At 43.9% G+C, this 24311-nt stretch overlaps 1 protein-coding gene and 1 long non-coding RNA gene across 3 annotated transcripts in view; one reads left to right on the top strand and one right to left on the bottom strand.

Annotated features, from left to right (window-relative positions):
* LOC111258712 (uncharacterized) overlaps positions 1–24311 on the bottom strand; it is a 158799-nt gene that overhangs the window by 107109 nt on the left and 27379 nt on the right. The window lies entirely within an intron of this gene.
* On the top strand, positions 993–4398 carry LOC111258714 (uncharacterized). Of its 2 annotated transcripts, XR_002679147.2 has the most exons (4): positions 993–1273; positions 1467–1519; positions 2380–2618; positions 2721–4398. It is a non-coding gene; the product is annotated as an uncharacterized LOC111258714 (long non-coding RNA). The 2 variants fall into 2 exon arrangements; XR_015310263.1 differs by having other exon boundaries at positions 994–1273; positions 2380–4166.

Genomic DNA, 24311 nt, shown 5'->3' on the forward strand with positions numbered 1-24311 from the left:
CCTTATACTTGGTAAACAAGCTAGACTTAACAGTTGCTTCGCTGCGTTTGATAAAGAGCAAGAAGCTCGACTGATCACTTGCTTATGTGCCCATCCTTTAGTGTTTGTCTGGCCGTTGCTGAATTCCGGTAAATACTACCTACTCATACCATTGCCAGCGGCGCGTTGTAGGTCGATGGCAGAAACAATAAGGCTATAAGTCTTCCGCACATTCAAATATCACTCATTCGGTCGAACCAATGAATAAGCGTCAACCCCACCACCACAACGACTACTACGAACAAGATCAGCGGCCAGATAACTGCGGCAGCGAGAACTAGCTAGCTGTCTAGTTGCCTCTGCGCACCTTTTTTCAATCGTTTCGAGGGCCGTTACGAGACCTCGGGCAAACAACTAAAACTCGCACACAATGTTGAACGATTCAATAAAACTAGTTTTCCTTATCTTCCTTTTATATATACATATATATACTACGCAGGCATATATTGACGCCGGCAATTACACTATACCAAGTTGGCATTTTGGATTGATATGGACTCCTTGGATCTGTGGCACCTGATTGAAGGTTCCCGTAAAGGAGAATTATTTGAGGCTTTATTAAAGCCCAAAGTAAGCGTGCATCTTTTTAATGTAACGCGATTAAACAGGTATAAACATCAATTTATATTGTACTCTCTCTCTCAAATACAAAAAATTTTGTTGAATCATCTATTGCTACTTAGCCTACCATCTACTGCCAAGTATAGCGCGATATGTAAAGTTCTTTGTCTGAGTAGGGGGCCAAAACGCAGCTTTGTCTATTCGGTATAATAGTCCTCTTCCTCGATATCAAACAGTTGTCACCGCCGCTTACGCCGCTAACATGAAGCAGACGAGTTAGCAGACGAACTTACGACGATAATGATATTGAAAAGTAGCAAAAGTAAACAAGCATTTTTCTAGTTTTTCGTTACCTTGAGTTTACCTAATGTTGGTGCCGTCAGGGTAAACAGCAGACTGCGGCGGTGGATAGCGGTGTCCATGCCACCCAGGTTGACAGTGAAATAGGCCTGACGCTTTCAGGCCTGCGAAAGCTAGTTGCTTTTCGATATCTAATATCTATTCTATACAGCTGGCAATCGTTGTCCCCATCTTCTCGTGAGCCTAAGATGTAACTGTCTAATAGTACCATGTCTTTATTGACTGGCGGGAATACTATGAACGGCGGCAGATATATGTCACTCTCGCGAGACACAGACTTATGGGCTCTGCCTCAACTGCTAGAGCCAGTGAGGTGCGGAATTTATCCTTTTCTCTTCGTCATCTCGTAGTGATTTTGTTGCAGCTTACTGGTCACAGCCTGGATTCCAGCGCTACGAGTACCGTGGAACAACCGTTGGGCGCAGCGAATTCACGTTATGTCACAGTTATAAAGCCGAGTCCAGCTTGCTGGCCCATTAATTAAATTGTCGATTCGAATATTTCAGACAAAGACAGATACGGACAATATCAGCGTGCGGCAGTATATCAACAGCCCAAGGTCGGTGGAGAACCCATACCTGCATTGGCGCTAGCTATAATAGTTGGCTTAGTAGACCTCAGGATATCTGAGTTTTGAAAAAGCAGCTTTTGCAAACTTTTGTAACGCTTTATAGATCTTAAACGGATGTCCTGTTTTTAGCTTCTCGAGCTAGATACAGCTTGTGTGAACTAACTCCCTGATTTAAATAACAACAGTAAAAGTGCTTTTGCCTTTAGTGCCAGATCTGAGCACGTCCCTACTTTTATAGCTGAAGGTGCACAAATCTGGCAGCGAACGCTTGAAATCTTCGAAAGTTCATTATTATTATTATTATTATGCTACCAGATAGCTTTAATTAACAGAAGACCAGTCTCGTTTAGATCACTTGACGTTCAACTCAGATTCGCAGATACTATCTAACGTATACGATATATGAACGCCATAAATCTCTCATAGAGGTCGCGGTTTGCATTGTTTCAGACAACACGCTTTTTCTTCGCATTATTACTTCCCTGCGCTATTCGTAATATAACAAAATGGTAAAATACACCTAACATCTATTGCTAGACAGAAGCAGCTCTGTTAATATATATTTGACGAGGTTAACTGGGACAATTGTTTACTTAGCGACCTACCGTGAACTGTAAAAATATTGCAAATACACAGATTTGTTTAGACTTTGTGCAACGTAGCACAAAGTCTAAGCAAATCGCGCATACGTACACAGTCTCGACAACAGAGAACAGTTTCATGTACGAAAAATCACGATTATATCTATTAATATAAGTATATTGAGCTGGCGGTACAAGTGGTTGATATCACATATTTTAGTGTTTCGCTATAAAAAAAATTTGAATTTTGCGATTGTTTTCACACAGCTTCAGAATTTCACGTGATGGCCTATTACAATCGACCTGAGTCAGCCAGTGCTTCCGGCATTGACCCGAAAATGGATGTGGCTTCCGTCTGCGCTGTATAGGTGCATGCGTCTTATGGGGTGGGAGGTCACCACATACAATAAACAATGCCGTGAGCTACACACGGAGAGACAACTACTAGACATTTCGACCGGCGTGTTCGCAGTAATTCACTAAGACGGTGGCGATCAGTTACTGTGGTGAGTGTCACATAGTCGAGTTGAAACCTATTTCATACCACTCGAACGGGAAAACACTTGGAAAAATACAATGGGTTGTATTTGTACGGGCTCTAATGCTAGGTGATGTCACGAATCGTGGAGACCCGTCGCTAGGAGCTCGGCTGGCGCCCGTGTACACCGTGCTGTGCCCTGTTTTCAAGCTCATTTGTCTTTCGTCGGATAACGAATGGATTGCGGCTTGTGCTCTTCAAGGATTGAGCAGGCAAGATCGTTTCAACAGACATCCTCCTCTAGACGTCCTTCAAAACTACTCCAGTTGGAGGCAAATCGTAGTAAATCGTGCGCACGCGCTTGGGTTACACCAAAGAAACGCGACCATCCAAGCAAGTTTCTTGATTTTCGTGCTTGTTTCGCCCATTTCTAGCGTTTACCCCGTCTGTCGCGAAGAACTTTTCTTGTTATGTTCGGTGTGCTTGTAAGAGACCGTGTCGTTGTCGTAGTGATGGTCGTACAGCTTTTCTAGCTGCATCCACCTTGAATTCGTCGCGAACGCCGTTTTGCTTTTGCGCTGGGTGGCGTCAAACGCGAAAGCTAGAAATAAATCGATGATGTCCGCTCGATGGTGCGTTTTCGCTGGTATCTTTTGTAGACGGAGTAATCACACACAAGCAGGTAGGTAGGTAGACACAGGCGCACTCTTGGGCCAAGATCTGGAAAATTTCTCGAGCACGGCTTTTCGAAGCAAGCAGCAATATTCGATCTTTGCTGCTGGTTGTGTCGAGTAGCACCGGTGAGTACGATAGGTGATTTTGGCAGAACAGATACACCATATATATATATATATATAGAGAAAGCTCTAAACTGTGCTAGACTTTTTCAAGTCCCTATTTTCTCCTTCGCCCCTTTTATATTCTTGACTTGCCTGGACGTTCCATCTTAACGAGGAAAAGTCGCAGAGCGCTCTCTATTTCGTTTTCTCAGTTCCGGCTAAGAATCGTTACTACGCATGGCGTGGTGCCAGCTCGAGCTGCCGCTGTCCTATATTGTGGTAGCAGTAGCAGCTATGGTGCTGCTTGTCGTGCCGTGGACGTAGTTTGGTCGCATTATATAGTCTCGGTTCCTGAGCACTGCGGCATATGTTACCAGGATATCACAAGGCATTGTAGAGAAGTCACAGGAAACAGGAGGCCGAAAGGGGGATAGAGCATGGAATAAAGAGAAAACGAACGCGGGAAAAACAAGTTTTTTCCTGTACCGCTCGGGTGGTCCATGAAACGACAGCGAAAATAATGCTAACTCCTGCCGTAAGTCTCTTCCTTTTGTTCTGCTTTTGGGCGCAGGCCAGGTAGCAGACGCTTTCGGTGGCAACGCTAACAGCAGCACATTCACCCTCTTTTTCATGTGACAGAAGTCTGTTCTGATCACTGCTACCAGCGTAAATACAGTAAAGATCTACACTGTAGTAGCCAGTAGTTTAATCTTGCCATAACAATAATGATGATGACGATGATTATCACGATGACAGTGAGTCGTCTGCAGGCCGCTAATGAACATGGTGGCAGCCGCGCCTATGACCACTACCACATTGGAACACTGGCAGGAACAGGTCAATTAAACTTAAAAAAAAATAAACAAGCCTTGTACAGGTGATATTGTTGACAGCAGAAGCAGTGACAACAACAATAGTACTAAGCATTCAATATTAAAAACTTCTAAAGACGATCTTGGCGTGCTACGAGCGAAATACTCCCCTTGAAGGGTTTGATGCCGAGAATGTTTCTTGACACTGACCTGTTAATGGGCTCTCCGAAAAAACAGATGACAGGCAAAAAACGTTGCAGCTCCTATCAATGCCACAGCAACGACTATTAGGTTACGACGGATAGCATCGGAGTAGACACGAACATTCTGAAGGCCAACTCGTTGGCTTTCGTTCACACTGAGCAAATGCCTGAACTACCGTGAGATTAAACATCTTCTAGATGAATGGAGGCAAAGCTCTCCTGTAACAACTAGGGTTACCCAGCTGACTTTTTATGAGAGACACAGCTCTGAGGTTCTGCGTGGCCCTATCGGCTCGATCAGCCTAGATGCAGGTTCCTGGACTGTATGGCGGAATCAGGCGTGGCAGAAAGGCAAAGATTGACAAAACGCTAATAAAGAAAAATGAAAAAGGTTTGTAGCATCTGTTTTCAATGTCACCCTTCAATTGAGTAGTATAAAAATAAGACGGTAAGCTGTGATATAAAAAAAAAAAACAACGATATTATGCGGCCAGTCCTCGTAAGGCACTCATCGTCTGTCACTATGAATACCAATCGTCGAATGGAATAGGATTTGTGGGGCAGTCATTTGTGCAGTGCAAGCATTAATATACGATAACAACGACAGGCCCTCGTCACGTTACCACCGATTTCTACGTTGCGTTTGTATTCGTCTCGAGCTACTTTTATGAAGATAAAGCCCCCTTTCAAGACCACTACCAATCAACATCTATCAGTTTACAAGAGTTAGCTAAGATCGTTTTGTGACGATAACGAAGTATTCAACAGCACGATTAGCAGGAATATCAGGCTCCGTTAAGGGCGTTGACGTTCAGTAGGAAAGTATTGACAATTTATCGGATGATCGGTGGATCAATTTGCGCAGTTGAATTGTTATCCTCGTCACTTGATAGATCAGCTGAAAGTGTTAAGCAATAATAGATCTTACCGCGAGATTTTGGCTACAGCATCGTCCCTGCAGAGTCCGTAATTACTGCCGCCATCATCGTTGTTATGGTTCGTCTTAGCTTTATGACCACAATTGGCCATTTTCCAATGGTATCTCCTGCATTTACTATTCGAAACATTCTTATCTGCTATATTCCAAACTCGTTCAATTATATAATACACGTCTGTGTCTAGTCCTCAGAGGTTGCCTTCGTTTCGTTGGCGTATTTCGACTTTATATATATAAACATTGATCATTTGAGCCGCAGGCCAATCGCGGGGGGTGTTTCCTTACTTAGCCCCTGTACCCGTTACTGTACCGCCCGGTCACAGTGTGGGCAATTTCTCGAATATTTCGATATGGTTATCGGAAAGTCGGTTTATTTCATTCAGGATGTTAGATAAAGAGAGCGGAGGATACCCGTCCCCGTGTCAGAGTCTTGTTAAGAATTAGACAGTTCTCCGTTTTTTGCAACTATCTAGATAGCGATGGTATAAAACCACGCCGATTTCGAACGCTACGGTTACGGCGACTATTTTTTTCGACTCCTACGAACTCAGCGGTTCAAAATGCTCGTAAAGCCACCGCAGGCTGCGGCATCAAGGTGGCTTTATCTCATAGGAGTCATAACCAGTTCAGATTGGCTCGTTGAACTACGACTTTTCTTTTTCCCGTTCATCACCATTTGATCTTTATCACTCAGCCAAGCGGCAACATCATTTCATCAGTTACACCTACAGAACGAATGAATGGATGAATGAACGACCGACCGACCGCTAGACCATCCACCCACTCTCAACCCTTGCCTTTATTTACATTCAATCCGTTTGCTCGATCCGAAAAGGAGCCTAGTAATAGCCTTTGCTCAAGTTACCTGAAGTAGTAGTGCAAACAGCGGGGCCGTCTCCAATTTACCATCAATCTGTGCTGATGTCGCTGCTACTGCGCGTGCTCGCTGCTGCAGTCGCCTCATCTCCTGCATTCGCTGACCCGAATACATAATGGCGGAGACACATAGACGCACCTCCGCGCTCGAAAAACCAATGACGTTACCGGTGCAAATACGCCGGTTACGATTGATCAACGCATCTTCTCCGCGAGGCGCATTGGCCCTAAGGCGTCCGGAACATAGGCACGGAGAGCGCTCGATGTCAATAACAACAAAACATGGCGCCCATGGCGATAGCGCCGCAACAGCGTTTTTGGACTTTTCGTATTCGCAGACGGGATTGGCGCATACCAATCAGCAGGCGCAACGGCAGGAACAACTGCAAGGGTCGCCCATTTACACTAGCCTACAATCAGCTCAGTTTCGGGTTCTGCTTCTTTGTTTGCTTATTGCATTCTCGAAAGAGGGATAGGCGCAAGCAGCAGAGTGAGAACGATGAGCTCAGCTTAGCGTCATCTCTCTTATCCGATGTCCTGTCTCTCATCGATGTTCGCGCATCTCCACCTGTCTGTTGTACATATCTGTTGGTACGAGTAGCTTGGAAGCGAACACCCTGTTGTACAGCAAGGGCATATTCGATCGGCAAAGGAACTATCCCGTCGACATATTCTTGGCTAACTGCCGTTTTTGCAATCTTTCGCACTAGCACCGTTCTGGGCGCGGTAAGAGACGATGGCATATCGTATCGCATCGTCTAGTGGAACGACGTCCTCTCCGTAGCACCATCGTCGAAACTTAGTTCGAAGTAACTTGTCTGCATGAATCCATATCATGCAGATCGACAGACCATCTCGGAGAAGATCATGATCTTTACGGCCGACGTCGAAATAAAAAGACAGAAACAGATAACGTAATAGAAAAGAAATAAAGAACGGAAGAGTATGCAACACTTCGTTTTACTCAACGTCCCGCCTGCATAACATCATCATCTTCAGCTGCTACCGACGGTGACTTCGGCCACTTTACTTCGTCGCATCACCTTCCCCCTTCTTCACGCTGTTCTTCGTCCTTTTGCCTCCATCGACAGTGTGAGGGGTACGGTAGCAAAAGCAGCAGCAGCAGCACCTACCTACCTACCTACCTGCCTGCCTGCCTGCCTGCCTGCCTGTCTGCCTGCCTACTCTCTTCCACCATCGATAGAGTAGTTTTTGGTCTGATCGCCATCATTGTCGGTCTTGAATGATTACTGCCCAGGTATGCTGCTGTTGCGAAGATGAATCCCTGAAGCTGAGTCGGATTACGTTGGCTAGCTGTTCGTTCATTGCAAGTAGAAGTTGTGCCCCCAAACTGAGCTGAACTATTTAGCTAGAGCTGCCATGATGTTGCTAACACCCAGCTTGTTGAAACTGCTTCCTCTTCGGTTGCCTCGAAGTGTTCACCCCCGAGTGGGAAGAAACGCTTAACAACGCCACATGATGACACCGCACCCGGTGTCGACGACGACGACGACGACGACGACGACGACGACGACGATTCGTCACTTCATCGTTTTCATATCAAAAACATCGCCATGGAGGCAAGTGTCGACTATAAAGGGGACAGGCATCACTAACACTACCTATGTAACTGCTGTATCGTTGTCGCCTCGATAACGAGCTGCTGCTGCTGCTGCTGCTGACGGTCGGCACCAGACGTTGGCTAATGTTGCTTTAGCCATCCCACCTCCTCCTCCTCCTCCCCGTCCTCCCTGTCCCCTATCCACTCCTCCCCCACCATCATCGCGTTTCGGACACCCCTGTCTACCTGCTTGACTGCCGCTAAAACAGATGATGATCTGTTCACATCTATCCAGCGGAATATTTTGATTTACATATACTAAAATAAACCTGCACCAAGCTCCCGTGTGACCGACGATTTAAACAGTTCACACTGTTTCAGCTATCCTTGGAGGACTTGTACCATTCTTTTTGAGCCGTACCATCGCCACTATCAGCAACTGCTGCAACATCAATCAAAATAATAATAGCAAAGAATAAAGAAAAACTCATTGGCATTAGTCGTCGTCGTCGTCGTTTTTTGATTGAACAATCGGGACATTTTCGACTGGCGGCGAGAGAGTTGAAAGCGGCATAGCAGGGGGTAAGTTTGTGAGAACTGTCAAAGTTATAGCCACGTAATTGTTATACTATGCGACCTAATGCTATGTGTAACATGTGTCCAGGTACGATTTTTCAGCTACTACTGCTGCAGGACACGTGTTATTGAGTCTGTCAGTACGTCCTAGTCTTGTGCGGTTTCCGTCTAGGCTCCAGCTTTAGCAAGTGCTTATCAAAGTGTCTGCACGCTATAAAACTATAAGACTATAAAACGCTGGAAAATAGTCATTTTCCAGCGTTTTATAGTCTTTCGATACGCTAGATGATTTCTTAGGTTATTTACCAGACTAGCGTAGATCAGGTTCGCTCGACGGGGCACGTTTCGCTGTCTCTGGCTGTTCAGGGCCTTAGAGCGTTTCAGGAGGATTGAGCCGATCAGGGAGATGGCAGTAGTTCAAAACTGGACGTTTACTGCAGGAAGAAAGCGAGGAATGGAGGAAGAGAGGGTGCCCTAAACCCGAGGAAAAAGCACGCAGCAGCTATCGGGTTAATTTATTTCGCCTAATTGGCTGTGACACTATCTTAAAAATGCGGCCTCGTCATATTTTGTACCGCAGGATGAAGCAATATATATACACGTGAGAATGCCACCGGGCTTTCTTATCGCCATTGCTACACGAGCTACTGTGCGCCACGCATCTGACAAAAGACGGCAGAACCCTGAGTTCGAGGGCAGTATTAGCGGCGGCGGGCAACAACAACAAGAGATCACAACGGTGTGCCTTTCTTAGATAGAGCTTTTCGAAGTGCCACACTAAATGATACGGAGTTCAGCTCCAGACTGTAATTCACCGTAATAGTTACGAGTTCGCAATGTATGAATCTTCGGTGTTACATAGATCGGCAGTTATGTTACATATGATAGCTGACCCATATACGAATAGTACAGGGTCTGAACCGCGGGACAGCCGCTTGGCAAATCGATGGGCGCCGTGCAAGAATCTCTTTCCGCAGTGGTAGCTCTTTGTATATGGCATATATTTTTCTACACGAGCTAACTTATTTCTACGTATACTGCTTAAGTGACATTTGCTATGCTTGGATATGACGTGTGAGCAAGGACTGGGAGGTATTGGACAAGGTACTGAGGAAACACTGCTATTTCTCGTATCTATATTGTAATTGTTATTATAAGAGCATTCGCATGAGGCGGGCAAACACGCGGGCGAACTGCGAAACAACCATTTTGAAAGCTAATCACGACACGAGGCGACAGTTTGGGTCAAAGCGAGAATCAACCGATTTGACATAAGTGGTCTGTGATAGGCCTACCTAAAACAATCGCTTCCAATCGTATGATATGTACACCGATAGATATTTCAACGGCCATATGAACAGTAACAGCATGAAAAGAAAAAAAAAAAAAAAAGGGGGGAAATTATAGCTATTAGTAGCACGTAGACGATCACGCGGTAAAATTTAACTGATCCTTTATAGATAATAATAATAAAGGGCAAATGAGCACATTCCTTCGTCGACCTTTTTTCACATTACAGTACACTATATACCTAGAAGGTATCGAAAGCAATTAGATTACAATTATTATGATTGTAATTATACGAGCACTCGTGGCGGCGGCGGCGGCGGCGATGTCCGTTTGATTGGGCATTTCGTCTTCGCGTTTCGGGGCCATCATCAAAGCTGGACTCAAAAAGAGCTCGTGACACGAACACGAATTTGGTTCGGACAAATGTAGCGGTCTTACCGTCACTGTCGTCATCGGCGCGAACAAAAATAACACTATGCGGGTTAGTTGCCCACTCGATGGGTATATCTCGGCCTCTAGCTTCTCATATTGTGCTTTTTTTTTACCTTCTGCTTTGACACTTACCCTCCCAACGCCTGACTGCCTCTGTCACCTCGGCAAGGGTTGTAGCGATTGGCATTAGTTCGAAATTGGCTTCAAAATTGCCGCCAGACAAACTGTCATAACAGCAGCACAAAGCTTATTTGTTATCTGCATAGTTCGTGCGGGATTCGGCGAGGGGACCTGATTACAGATCGCTGGGTGTTGTCAACGCGTCAATCAAGTGTTTGGGTAACGATATGAGGGTGTACGATATGCACAACTTGTCCGCACAGAGAGTAATACAGAATTTTTTTTGTTCGTACGCATTTTGGTTATACGGTCAGAAGCGCCGCTTTTTTTTTTTTTTTTTTTTTGTATTGCACGTCCTGAGGGGTATAGGCGCCTCCTTCACACTGCAATCGATCGTTTTTTTTTGATCTGCAATAAGATACGCCACAAACTGGGAGAAGTGCTTGTATTACACGAAGTGACTTATGGCTTGTAACCCTTGTACAAACAAATGTAAACCATACATGTATTATAGTGCTTCATAATGCTGAAAATATATATCAATGCACCACGAGGTCCGTTAATTATATGCACTACAATTTCTTTCGGTCGATCGTGTGGTACGCCTAAAAAGCACGGTACTGCATTTTAGACTTTGGAACGTTTTATACCAAATATAACTATGTATTTACTACTCGCTCACCGAAATTACCCTTCATATCGTTTTAGTTTGAATATGCGTACGCTAGACCGCTAAGATCAACCGCTAAATTGAGCCATTACCAACAAATCATACGCTCCCGACTGAATAATGCGACGACGCATCCGGAGATATTTGGTTGACCGTATCTCCTACCTGAGGAACCGCCCATTATTGTTGTTGTTACTGATAGGAAAATGGAATCATATCAGTATATATCCCTAAACAGAATGCGAGAAGCCTTTGTTATTCTATCGAAAACAGCGAATTATAAGAGCAGCGGCGGCGGCAGCGTCAGCGTCCAGGCCGAATCTCATATTGACATCATCACCATCATTATATCAAGGAGATAAATAAAGACGAAGGTCATTTCCCATTTTTTTGAAACGGCTGATATGGCCCGAAACGTGAGTTTGGGCTTTTGTTCCATCGGCCGGCCATCGATCCCTTGTGTGACGGTCGTGTCACAAATTGTACAGCCCGTGATTTTCAATCTGCCTTCGTCCTTTTCCTCGTCTTCAAGATACCGAAATATCCGCCATGATCAGGATGCATTGAGAAAGCCATTTAGAGCCAAACTAATGGCCGTCATAAATGATTGCCGCTGATATTTTTGATATTCTTGTCTTTTCTTACTGTTATTGCTAGTTACATACACGGCTATAGAGAATTTCTCAAATCGACAATTTCTGACCCTCGGCTGAAGTGCAATAAGCTGCCTGCAGAAAATCTTAATTTGTGCGCATCAGCTGCAGACGACTCGAGCGCTAGAGTACGAATACAATAAAAATGACACAGAGTAATAACAATTTTTATTCCAGCTAATCATTAATTAAGTAAAAAGGAATATTTGCAAAACAGTTCATGGTGCCTAGGCCCGACGGTCACTATGAACCGCTTGGAGTAGTCCGTTGGCAACAGACAACGTTTCAGCAACTGCTAACCAACGAGAAAAAAAGCCGCGTTTCAAGCCTAACCTGTTGCCTTTTTGAGGTTGTTCGCTTCCATTAGACTGATTAAGTCGCTCGTTATAAATGCCTTCCGATAAATGTTGAGTCCAAGGTCAGTAGTATAGCGTCCTATTCACCAGTTAGGACAAATTGCATCAACCATGTCCTGCTCTTTCATCTAGACTATCGACTCATAAAATAACTGACTGCGGAGAACCGGATTACCAACGGACAGCGAAATAAGAAACGGCTTTCAAACACCGAATGCGACAGTATCATCATAATAACGATATTCAACTATGTGTGTTATCTTATCCAATCAATGTTTTTAGCAGTTCGATTCCACTTCCTCCAAGGCGGACCTTTAGAAGGACACAGTTTCACGTAATCGTATGTTACGCACCCAGTCTACAGAATGAAAGCCATCTTGAGTCGATGACTTAACAGTGAGGTAGTAAGACACGTTCAGAAACAGACGTATCACGCTAATGATGGATGCTGTGCAGAAACTGAGACCGGCCTTCCTTCAATAATCCATAACATTAAGGAGGGTCCGTTTGCGCCGCTGGGCTGCAGGCGCCTTGTAGCTAGTGTTTCTTTAGTTAATCGCACTTATTTTTTTGTTTCCAAAGTGTTTTTGTGTGTACGATTCCCTTTGTCAAGCAGGGCGATACCGTCAGCAAACAAAAAGCTCGGCGTACGCGAATGATTGAAGGTTATATATGCCAGTCAAGTCGATTAATGATATTTGGACCAAACTAGCTGGAAAGTACTTGATAGGGCTAACATCTACTAAGAGTGGTGATGATTGTTTCGAGATTTAGTGGCTATCGAATTATATTGAGAGCAATAGTAGTTGTCATGGCAATAGATCGACGGGATCGCCTCCCACCTATAGATACTGCTCTAGTTGTGGTGCCATCTTTCAGCTGTCTTTCCTTCCATGTTTCGAGCCACATCAGCAGCCGTGTCCATGTTCAAGAGTTAAAAAACAAAAGTCACTCTCGAGTGGCCCTTGAAGCCACTTTTCGTGATCATTTCATCGCTCTTCGTTGTTGCCGCTGGCTCGTTCACATGCGCCTGGAGACGCTACGATCGAAAGACACGTACCCCCCCCCCCCACCTTCTCCTCCTCCCCTTCTTTTTTCAGTGATGATGTACATTCGCACAGGAATCACTATAAGAAGCTGCAACAACAATGGCGCTGCCCACGACGACGTTTACACGGTTTGCTTTCGAAGCTCGCTAACGAGAGTATGATCAGGTTAGTAGTGTGCCTTATCGCACTATAAATGCGTACCTGGTACGAAAAGTACTTCTACTATATTAAGCTGACATTCCAGCCAGAATGGATTTGTACAAACGCTTTGGTGATACTTAGCCGACGTGTACGAACCCTGCACTTTCTTTGTTTTTGTCGTTTTCTGCATTGATCAATTACGAACGGTCGGCTAGGTGCTTATAGCTGACTAGCCACCAAGCTAGAGGAGACATGATCGTGCACTGATGAGTACGAAATGGCAAAATTATACGATTTCGCAAAAATTACCATGAGGACCGTTTGGGAGACATTGTCGAGATGGACACTGGACAAGTTGAAGGGTTCTAATCGCATATCCAGAAAACTATGCTAGCAGGGCCTCATCACGGCCGACAAGGTCACAACGAACTTCAAACGCCTGAAGGCGTCGTATCACAAGTACATGAGCGTTTACTTTAACTGGTCAAGTCATTTCTGTTTATGATAAACACTGTCTTCTAAAAAACATCATTTAGACGTGAGCGCTCTAAACGATCGAAGAGCTTCATTTCTTAACGGATTCATTGCATTGTAACTATGCCCTTCAAGCATAGTGAGTTTTAGCCGAAACTGCATGAAATTTGTGTATTTATAGTGTATTTGTGGTGTAGTTTTTATTTCGGAAGCAATATTAGTAACGAAAGTGTTTTCGCTCATCAGAGACGAAAAACAAATCCTTAAAATTTCAGAGTGCTATCAAAATGTTTATATTCTATATATTGTATTATCTATGAGGCAGATTTATCCGTATTTAAATTTGTCGCCCCCTTTAAACTTAACTAAATACGAAGACAAACAGAAACCCTTGAGAACTTAAAAGGCAAAGTTGATGCGTCAACCATTTGTGAGTCTGTGTATTCAGCAGCGATAATAGATACAAGAAACAGTACATGCAACATGACACACACACACACACAGACGTAGTGCTGAGTTGGCTCGTACATCGGTTATTTGGGCATCGACTGATATCTCTCTTCGACAGTGTCTGCTTTAGGCTGGCTACCTACACAGTCTATCTATCCGTTCCGAATGAAATCGAGTGATTTTCACCTCTTCTCTATCAGTAGAGTCGTCATCGGCGGCCTCCCTGACGAACGGTAGCACTGTTTTAGGTGACTTTCGGACGGGGTAAAAACGACCCCCCAGCGAGAAAAAATCATTGATAAAATGCGCTGTTATTTCATGTCTCTAACCGCTCGTGACGCTATGTCATGACACGAGCAACAGCAGCAGCAGCAGCAGCAGCAGCAACAGCAACAGCAGCAGCAGCAGCAGCAACAGCAACAGCAGCAGCAGCAGCAGGGTTTTTCAAGTGGCTTCGACGTATTCGTTAGGTATTCATACGATTACATATACATGGTAACCTGTAGCCGTTGAAAGAATATAGGTATCTCGGTGAATCGCAATATTCTAAACGGGCCATTTTAGTCAGCCGCTATCATTGCTTTCGAGTGTTCTCGACTATGTACGCCGATGAAGAGCACCCTGGAAATGTAGCCCCAGTTTACTCTGTAAGCGATCATTTGCTAGGCATTTGATACATACAATGCATACTTATTGTGCAGTGTTGTTGAAAAAATCTTCATTAAATAGTTATACTTGTTGGAGATGATTCTCTGTTGCTGCCTTTGCTGATATGTCCGTCGTATACCTACCATTTACAGTAGATATTCTAGCATCGCCAACCATTGCTGTCAATTGTCGAACTAGTGATCACACAAAATGTCCGTCACGCTGCAACTAAGTGAATTGCTAAGTTTTAGTGGCTTAGCGAGCGCCCTTACGAGGCGAATATATTTTTTGGGTTTGGGGCGTGAGATGACCGGAGCTGTTGAGCTAGTTTACCATCGCTTCAACGTTGCACTCAAGTTATTTTTGACCGAGTGCCAGCAGCGCGCACCGATGTTTGGGCGCCGCCTGTTACAAGCAACTTCATCGGTGAACTACATTACCCAATATCATGACCTCCCTTCTCGTGTTCTTTGTACCTTCGAAGGCCTCGTTCGACTTCCTGCTGGGTGTCGTTCGACAGTTCTTTCGTACAAATGGTATGGCCAATTAAAGTGGACACCAGAGGCTATTTTTTGGCCCGCCATCATCTAACTTCAGTGGTTTCCCCTAGGCTAAAGCAGATCAAGTTGAATCATCTGCGCCCAGTGGTGGCATCATTTGCTCACTCGTTCTCAAGCAATATCAACTGAATTAAATCATAACAGGCATGTGCTCAGGCGCGTCAGATAAACCTTCCTCTTCAACTTGCTTCGAGAATAAAGGACCGTGATAGCGGGTAGATACCACGTGTGAAAACTGCTTTATAAGCAAATTTTACCAAAAAAAAAGGCGCCAGATTTCGAATTTCCTCATTTTTATCATGGACACCCCAGCATCACCCGATTGGAATTCTAATTCTACTGTCATACAGAATACATATAGGACAATAAGCACCTCGCTCAGCACATATCGCGGTTCGATTTGATTTTCCTATGTAAGCCTGTTGTTTAAAATAGGCCGAACACTTTAGTTCAAAAAATGTATCAACCTATGTTTAATTGCTCATTGCTGGTTGAACTGCCAGATCGAACGAACAGGGGTAACCTGATTCTCCTCACGACATTGTCGTTGGTAAATTGTTGCCAAGGTGACTCCAAATGGTTTTGGCACGCTTCTTGATACTGCAGTGGTTTAGTCACACGTGCTGTCTTTCTGCGGTAAACGTAACGTAATACAGCAAAGCAGAACAGAGCGAAGAAAAACGTGGCATATTAAAACTGGGATTGCGTGCCCTAAGGCGTTGTCGGTTTAGCCTGCTTTCGACACATTGTAGACATGCTGGAAAATTTGCAGATCAGAACACGAACTTCCGTTCCAACGAAAAACTTCATAGTCTGAAGTTATCTTTGTTTATTCATTCTTGGATTTGATTGTTGTCTTGAAGCCAAGTGCCGGACCCAGGAGCAACAATGGATGGGCCAGTTTTTTACGTGGTTTCGTCAAGCAAAAAACGATCGTTAAAGGTGGAAGCAGTTTCAACGGTAACTTCGAATAAAAATGATGGTTAACCTAACTGGTATTCGTACATTTATTCAACCCTGTAAACATACATGTGGACTTGACTGAAATAAATCATATTCATTTAGTGACTCTGTCCCTAATCCTTGATGACACGAACGCATTTATCAATATAAACGTAGATTATCATAAAACTATAACACTGTAAAATCGATAGCTGTAACGCAGTACATTTTCTGAATAATTAGTAACTTATAATATCTAAAAGATTTCGTACATAGGCACATTTTAAATATACAAGTTTGTCGCAGCTATAGACCCAGGCTGAAATTATCGATGTACTCGACGATATCAATAAACTGATGAATTGGGCATCCACAGTAGTAGTCGCATACGTCGCAATAATATCATTTCTTTTGGCTCGAATAATTTGTCATCCGTATGTCCTAATATACCCTTGATGCCACTGTGGACAAATAACAAGCATGGAGGCTTTTTAACCCATTCCCTGCACCAATTTCAACTATTCTTCGAATTTTAGCATGTGTTGCTTCCACGGTCGCCGCTGATGTAGCAAGAGCTGTTTAACCTTTGTGCCTCAAGAGTATCTCAATACTGTGTTTGTTTTTTAACAGATATCGGGACACTTGGCCTATATCTATCGGCTTCGAATTGCTCATCGTTGCCTGGCAGTACTGAAGGCTGTCTTAATCCCTTTTTTTGTCCTTTATCATTAGAGAAGCTAATAACGAAAGCTTTATAGTGCCTTGAGCAGACTCGAAAAGCTTTTCCTCTTTTCGGAGGCGGCATCAATATGGTCACAAACTCTCGCCGAACTGCTGCCCGCCGAATGTCAACTTGCCAGGCTGTCGTCACAAACAAATATAGCTTCTGACTGTCTCTGCGAATACTGTTTTGTGGACGTATGACACGGATAGAGCTGGTAAGATGAGCTCAAGTCCCTCTAAGAACTGGGACTTGTTGTGGCGATTCAACAACTAAAAAATAACAACATACGAAAACTCTACCTCCGGCAAAAAGAAATTAATGGAATTAAGGACCTCTAGTGCCAGACGCCGTAATGATAATCACAGTCGCGCTGAAAACGGCTGCAGACATAGGGCCTGCCGCAGAACTTGTGCATGCGCTAACGGCCTATGTTGTTTGTCTAGAACAGAGCAAGCCAACCAAATCTTAGCCACTCTTTTCTTATCCGATAGTAAAACCGATACATGAAACGAACTTCTCTTTCTTTCATATCTGTTAGAAATCGACTGGCGTTCTCCACCTGATAGACATATTGTGAATCATGTAAAAATAAGTACATTGACAAACTGCTACGCTGTTCTCATAGTTTCACTATAGACGCTACAAATTTGTTATCCTTATTTATGCGACTACCTGTAATATTCTCGATAGATTCAAGTTAAGAAGCACTAACCTAAAGAAATATAGTCCAGACAACCAATACTTAATGAGGAGACATAAAGTAACAGTAACTGACCTGTTGTTTGCGAATGGCATAGTAAAGATTGGTCGCTGCCATAGACGAACACCAATCTTATATGCACCTTACAACGTATATAATATATAGTATGCATAAAATCGAGATATTGTAAGGCAAGGAATCTGATTTGTTACGTATGGCATCTTTTGGCTTCGTAGGGGTCTACAAGCGATGCCAATCAATAACTATGGCCATTTTCTATCGAGCCACCTATAGTCAGTCCCTCAAACACGTGTTAGGTAGACCCCTATTTTCTGTTGAGATCTTCCCCGACTTCGATCATCTGCGGCCATGACTGAAGCAATAGGTCGCAATCAGCGGTAGATCTTTAGCCGTCAAAGCTTTAGTCATCAGGGATGAAAAACGCAGGCGGATGTGATCTGTTTTAATCCGTCAAAAGGCCTGAGACAAACAGGGTCAATACAAAAGCTATGAGGACAGTTAAAGTTGTTCTGAAGGCTGTGCACGCTCCTTGTATTTTCTTCATCTCTGTTTTGCCTTTAGCTGTTGTGTTCGATGCGGCTGAGGCTAAGACTTCATCTTCACAGCCAACAGCATCACACCTCGTCTCAACTCATTGTTTCCAGTGATGTTACTACTATTTGCATCGGCAACAACGCAGCTTCCTGATTTTTTCTGACTACCGTACATAGTTCTGACATGGCACAAACATCGCCAGATCAAGCTTAAATCGAATTATGCAAATCGGACTCACTTTTGCCCGTCAGCAAACTGCGTAGAGTAATGCATTCTGTATCAACTTTTATTTCGAACTATCTTGTATTGGGTCTCAGCGTTCTGCAATGGGCAACCGAGGTCGAATCAGATTTTTTAATCAACTTCTAAGCCTTTTGGTGTCATATATATATATATATGTCAAAATAATCACTGTATATATATACATATAGAGATATATATAGTGATTATTTTTAAAAGTACTAGATTTCTAGAATACTAATATCCTGAACAGCTTTCCATTTACAGGACATAAACACAATGGATAAACGTTTTAACTTGGAGTTTTGCTTGCGACAGCATCAGCGCTCTCACTTACACAACGCGAACAGAGCCCACGACCAGCAGTTACGTTCTGGGGGAGTGGCATCCAGTTGACTATTGTTAGCCGCCCTAATATTCATCATTTAGGTTTTGAATTTTCGAAGTTATTAGTTGATCTTCGTCTATTTGATCGATTTGAAGAGTTGATTAAATAGGATCTTCGTTCTTACGCAGGACGAAGACCATAAAGCCGGATAAGTGTTCAATGCACAATCTAATATTTGATGAGTATTTGCCACGACAATTACAAGCCAGGCGGCGTGTGCTTCTTAATAACCTAGTGGTGTTGTTTATGCTATCGGTGGATGATATAGTTCTACTGTAGATGCTGTTCATGCAGATGATGGGTGCAAATGAGATGACCATTGTATGGCGTCATTTGCACCGACAGACAAACGGACCAGATACGGTTGTTGGGAGGAGACAAAAACGCAAAGCCCAGACCTAAACGGCAGTGACAACTTTCATTGTTTTTAATCAGAACACATTTACATTGTCCTTTTCTGGCCGTCATTCACTCTCTTCACCCAGTCTGACGCTTTCATTCATAGTCACATACAAATGGGGCTCTTTATATCGTTTCTTGCTAATTGTGTACGTACATTTCTTGCCACAAAGAACAGGGGTGCGCTTTGAAAAGCTAGTAAAGCGCTTGACACGAAATTACGCTGTGTATCTATATATGATACAACAAAAATGCGTGCTATCTATATGCTTGGAAGAATAACATTTTTAGTAAGATCAGATCATTCCCCTGTGATTCGAGGCCCTACTAGTGACACAGCGGATGTTTAGCGCACGTTATCCTTTCGACGAGAGTTCTGGCCTGCGTCAGCAGCAGCAGCAGCAGCAGCAGCAGTAGCAAAAACCGTATCAGTCCACGATGGGGGTGGCTGTTTTAGTGTCAAAAATCAAATTAAACCACAGACCCACTGTAATCTGTAACTGTTGAGTTCGTGCGATGCGATAAAATTGTTCATACCTTTCTTCCCTAAATCATTCACAGTAGCTACCGCTATTATGATAGGAAATTTCCGAGAGTTGTTTTGGTCTGAAAGCATGCTGGCCAACTCGGATACGCGTGCGGTAGCTTAAATACAATACACAGACGCCGTACTTCCGTATTTTTATTCACCAGACAATTTTGCGACGCAAAAAACGAGCAAATTCGTCAAGAAATCAGCTGAGTACGAAGATAAGAAGATGTATCATATGGACTACATTATTTTTTTTTAATTATTTAATTAAACGATTTAGTTACTATCTTTCATATCATAATATACGTAATTGTTACAGATGTAATCTATAAATTGACTATAGAATTATAGTCCTACAGGCCGTTAGACGAAATGCATTGTGCCCCTACCCATTAATTCTATCTCACCCACCTGTTGGTGTTTTGATAATACATAGTATGCATACATTAGGTAACGTCGTCTAGTAAAAACTGCAGCAACTTTTCGATATATATTTTTTTCCGCCCTCAGATCGCTGTTGGTCCGACTAGGGCAATAAAAAGAAGGTTTTCGCCCCCATTTTCACTTAGTGTTTGATCGCGTTGGCATAAATTCATCAAACTATATTTTTCTAAGAACTTTGCTTTCTCTATTGCTGGTGTACAGTGTCGTTGCTCTTGGTGCCGTAATCCCCGGGTGGCAATTTGTTATTACCCTACGGGCTGTAATTTGCCCATATCCTTAGCAGTCGCCTAGAAATTTTATATGTCGGTTTACCTTTTATGCTGCAAATATTGCCATTTGTGCAGACATGCTCTTGCGTTTGCTGTGTAATGGGTGTTGCTCTGTCTACCCGTGCGTCCGTGTGTCGGTGTGCGCTTACTACTCGCCATCTCAGACGAAGTCTAGGTTACCCTTTTTGGTTGTGTGTCAATTTTATGCCTACTATTTGGGCCCTGTCTGCTGTTCGCTGATTGGTTCTCCCCAAAATGTTGATGTGACTACCGGCCTCGGTGTGGCGAGTCTGGACAGTTGGAACTTTCCTGGCTAAAGCGAGAAAACCCATCGAATTTGGCGGCCGCAGAATTCAAACCATACGCAATCACCGTATGAACGCGACAAAAACGACGACGACGGCGACTTAGACAAGCAAAGCTGAGAAATGGCTGTAATCAGCACCGTCCAAACGTAAGCGCCGGCAGCGATGGCCAAACGAGAGTCGATTAACGCAAGGGAAGTTCGTTCGGGAAGCTGAGAGAAAACTCAGGAAATTAATGTATTCTGTACAATTTTTAAGCTGCCTGTTCTGTTTCTTCTTTCCTTCCTACCGTGTGCCAGCTTACCGATATGGTCTTTAAACGTTTCGTCCAACTATAACACACATACACGCACGCACGCGGCAGTATCGTACAAAAGTTCTGTGTGTGAAATATTCACACGGACAAATCTTATTGACATATTATTCAAATGGGCATCAAGTACTATCAGTTGACCCGTAACCGTTTTAGAGCTTGGTGCGATGTTTCATCTGACTGGCTACAATATATACTCACTTCGTAGCCATGGAAACTGGATTTAATGCCATACTGTATTGTAGTAACATTACTGAATCGTTTTTTTGCCCCTAGTGTATAGTTTTACACAAGTTTCTTTTGAACAGCAATCTAAGTATGATTGGTAAAGTGTAATGGATAGTTATGAAATACAGTTAGACCAGGTAGCAGATAGACTGCTACAGCATTGTTGAATGAACTCTGTGTTTCAAGTTTTACGTCCGGCATCGCCGCTAGGCATTCCACCGGACAGATGACTAACAGGCTCTCAGCACAAAACGAAGTGTGCGTATACCTGGATTCGAACCTAGTTCGTAACGTCCGTGTACTTAACATTACCAGGCAGATCTGTAACTCGCTAAGCTATCATCTAAATTCTATTAAGATAGAAAAATGAAAAGCAAGTGTTAGGTTTTCGTTTCGATTTCAATCGCCGTAAGTCTATCTCGTTCAAATACTATTCCTCTCATGGTTATAATTTTAACTATTTTTTTTTTTTCTATTTATTCAGCCTGTTTCCTGTCGCAAGCTAAATCCTGACGCATCATCGCCCCCCTTCCCCTTTGAATTGCTTTTTTACGGCAGTCGTACGACGTATGGATCCCACGTGGGTGGATGAAAAAGGCCTAAACTCGCATTGTCCACGAGTAAGCCTTATCATTTTTGCTACGGATGAGGAGTCATTCGTTTGTGTTTGATTGCGCCTGCTTTTGCGCTGCCGCCACAGTTCCAGGCAGTACAATATCGTACGACTGGACGTAGCTTACGCGCTGGTTTGCCATATTAGTTTAGATTCTGGTCTGCTTGTGTTAGTGTGAATCTATTTGTGTTTAAGTCTATCCGTCCGCTTATTGTACGTTTCAGGACGACTAAGGAGCACTTACCTAAAATGGAAAATCACGCGTTAATACATAATAATAACAGCGGTACTAAAAGTAGCCGCGCTGGCGCGCGCGGAAGACAGTAAGAGAAGTATCAAAAAAAACGTTGTAACGATAGAATAGCACAGAAGTTTGAGAGTATTATAATAGGCAAGCTATGACATCGTTGAACTTACATACCGGTACGTCCTGGCTACTGCCTATCTGTCTACCATATTTCATCGGAGTGGTTTGCAACAGCAGCGCGCTGCAACCCGTATCCCGCGGGCTTCATTAAGCCATGGACGTGAGCGCTTAGGAATTAAAATGCCATTTATTTTAGGCGAACCTTAACGGACTTCAGACTACTACGACTGAGCGACCCAGTTGCCAACAAGCGGCTGAGACTGGGCAAAAGCAGCCTCTTTTAATTTCAGTTTCAGCCCGATGAATCCATCAAAGCGGTTGAAGTGACCGGTGTACGCGCAGTCAGATAAGTTGGCGATGATATTAAAGTTATATTAAGTTCAAGTAATGGTTGGTTGATAAGAAATGAGTGTGCCAGTTTGCCATATATATGAGTGCGCATATAAAGCCATTAGATATATAGTACACGTATTGTATTGCATAGAAGTACATGGGGAACATTGGAGCTAGGGATGTTAAATCCTTTACGATGGTTGACTCAGGAGACTCGCGACCGACCGCGTCATCGCCATCAGCAATGCGAAGCGCCGTAACCGCTGTATTAACGTGATCAGTTGTGTTTACACATTTACGCACACACGTCAGCCATTCGAAAACAAGCGAAACACGCACATATCTAACTAATTGTAAAAAAAGAACTTGGACAGAGATTACGCTGTCAACCAAATCAAAGTAGGCCATATGAAATCAACCGACGCAGAGACCGTATGCCATGGAAGGCGTTGGGGTTCAAGGTGACGGGAACAAGGATTGCTACTTTGCCGGGATGTGTGGGCCAACTATGGACCACAAAATAGAATGCTAACGTGAAATTTCAGAGAGCTTTTCTTTCGACGTCCATTGCTTCTTGCTGGAACCGAACTGCGGCGCAGATGAGGATAAAGCTGAAGTTCCTGCTAAGACAGAACGATTCGTTGATAAGTAAGTACTATTATTACTATCAACTGTGTTCCGCGGCATGTGCTCGGTACTGCCACGCGAAGTTTGTCCAACAACTTGTATGCTTGTATGTAAGTTATTTTGTTGACTACATGACAGCTAATCAGCCCAACAGCCTCCGGTCAGTTCTTGGCTACCAAAATATCGCCAGCAAACGTACGCCAAGGCAAAGTTACCGATTCAGCCGAAACCGTTGCGTCTTTCATTTGTCGCTGCTGTGGCTACTGCCGCCAAAATTCGCTCTATGAAATTCTTACGCTATAGTCGGCGGTGCGGTCGGCAGAAATTTGGAACGTTTCTAATCAGCAGGTTAGCCTGTTTTGCGGTATCAGTAGCAGTTGTACTGCTTCTCGGCTTGAGATTCTTGGCCTAAAGCTGGCCGCTAACTACGACGGCTTTGGGCTAGCAAAGAAATTGCCGGCGCTTTGTCGTAAGTGTCAGCACTACCTTATCGTTCCGGCGGCTGACTGTAGTCGAAGCCGTATCCCAAATTAGCAACAGCAACAGTAATAGAAGTTTGAAATTGTGTCTCGGACCAGCTCAGAGCAGCGTCGGTACGGACAGCCAGCCGACCTTTGACCTTCATCATCTGCCCTCATGGTGATTAGGAATTTTACGCCGCCGCCGCCGCCGCCACCATCATCGCATCATTATCAACAACATCGCCACCGTCATCGTCAGTGGCGTCGTCTTAGCATATTCGCCTCACGAAAAGTGTCACCGGGTGAATCGATGGTGGAGCGCGGGACCGAGAGACCGCCGCCCCGGACCGCCCAACGACGACAATGTCAGCGGCGGACCAGTTGCGGTAATAGTTTACTTAGCAGTCGACATAGAAATGGCAATAGCAATACACACCATCGTAGTTCTTACACTGCGCTATGCGAATGATAGTAACGGCTAAAACTGTTTCGCATTCGCTGAAGGCGTAACGCATCGAAGCGCTAGGGATGAAACCGGTGCTCGCCTACTATACGATACTTAATTTAGCTGGTTCCATTGTCGTTTCAACGTTAGTAGTAATGTGGTTGACAGGCTGACCAAACAACCAGGGTTGGACAGAAGCGCAGTGAGGCAAAATCGAACAGATAGCAGTGATCCGTACGAGTGCCTATG

Source organism: Varroa jacobsoni, unplaced genomic scaffold (assembly GCF_002532875.2).
Source record: "Varroa jacobsoni isolate VJ856 unplaced genomic scaffold, vjacob_1.0 scaffold_256, whole genome shotgun sequence".
In the NCBI taxonomy this organism is placed as follows: domain Eukaryota; kingdom Metazoa; phylum Arthropoda; class Arachnida; order Mesostigmata; family Varroidae; genus Varroa; species Varroa jacobsoni.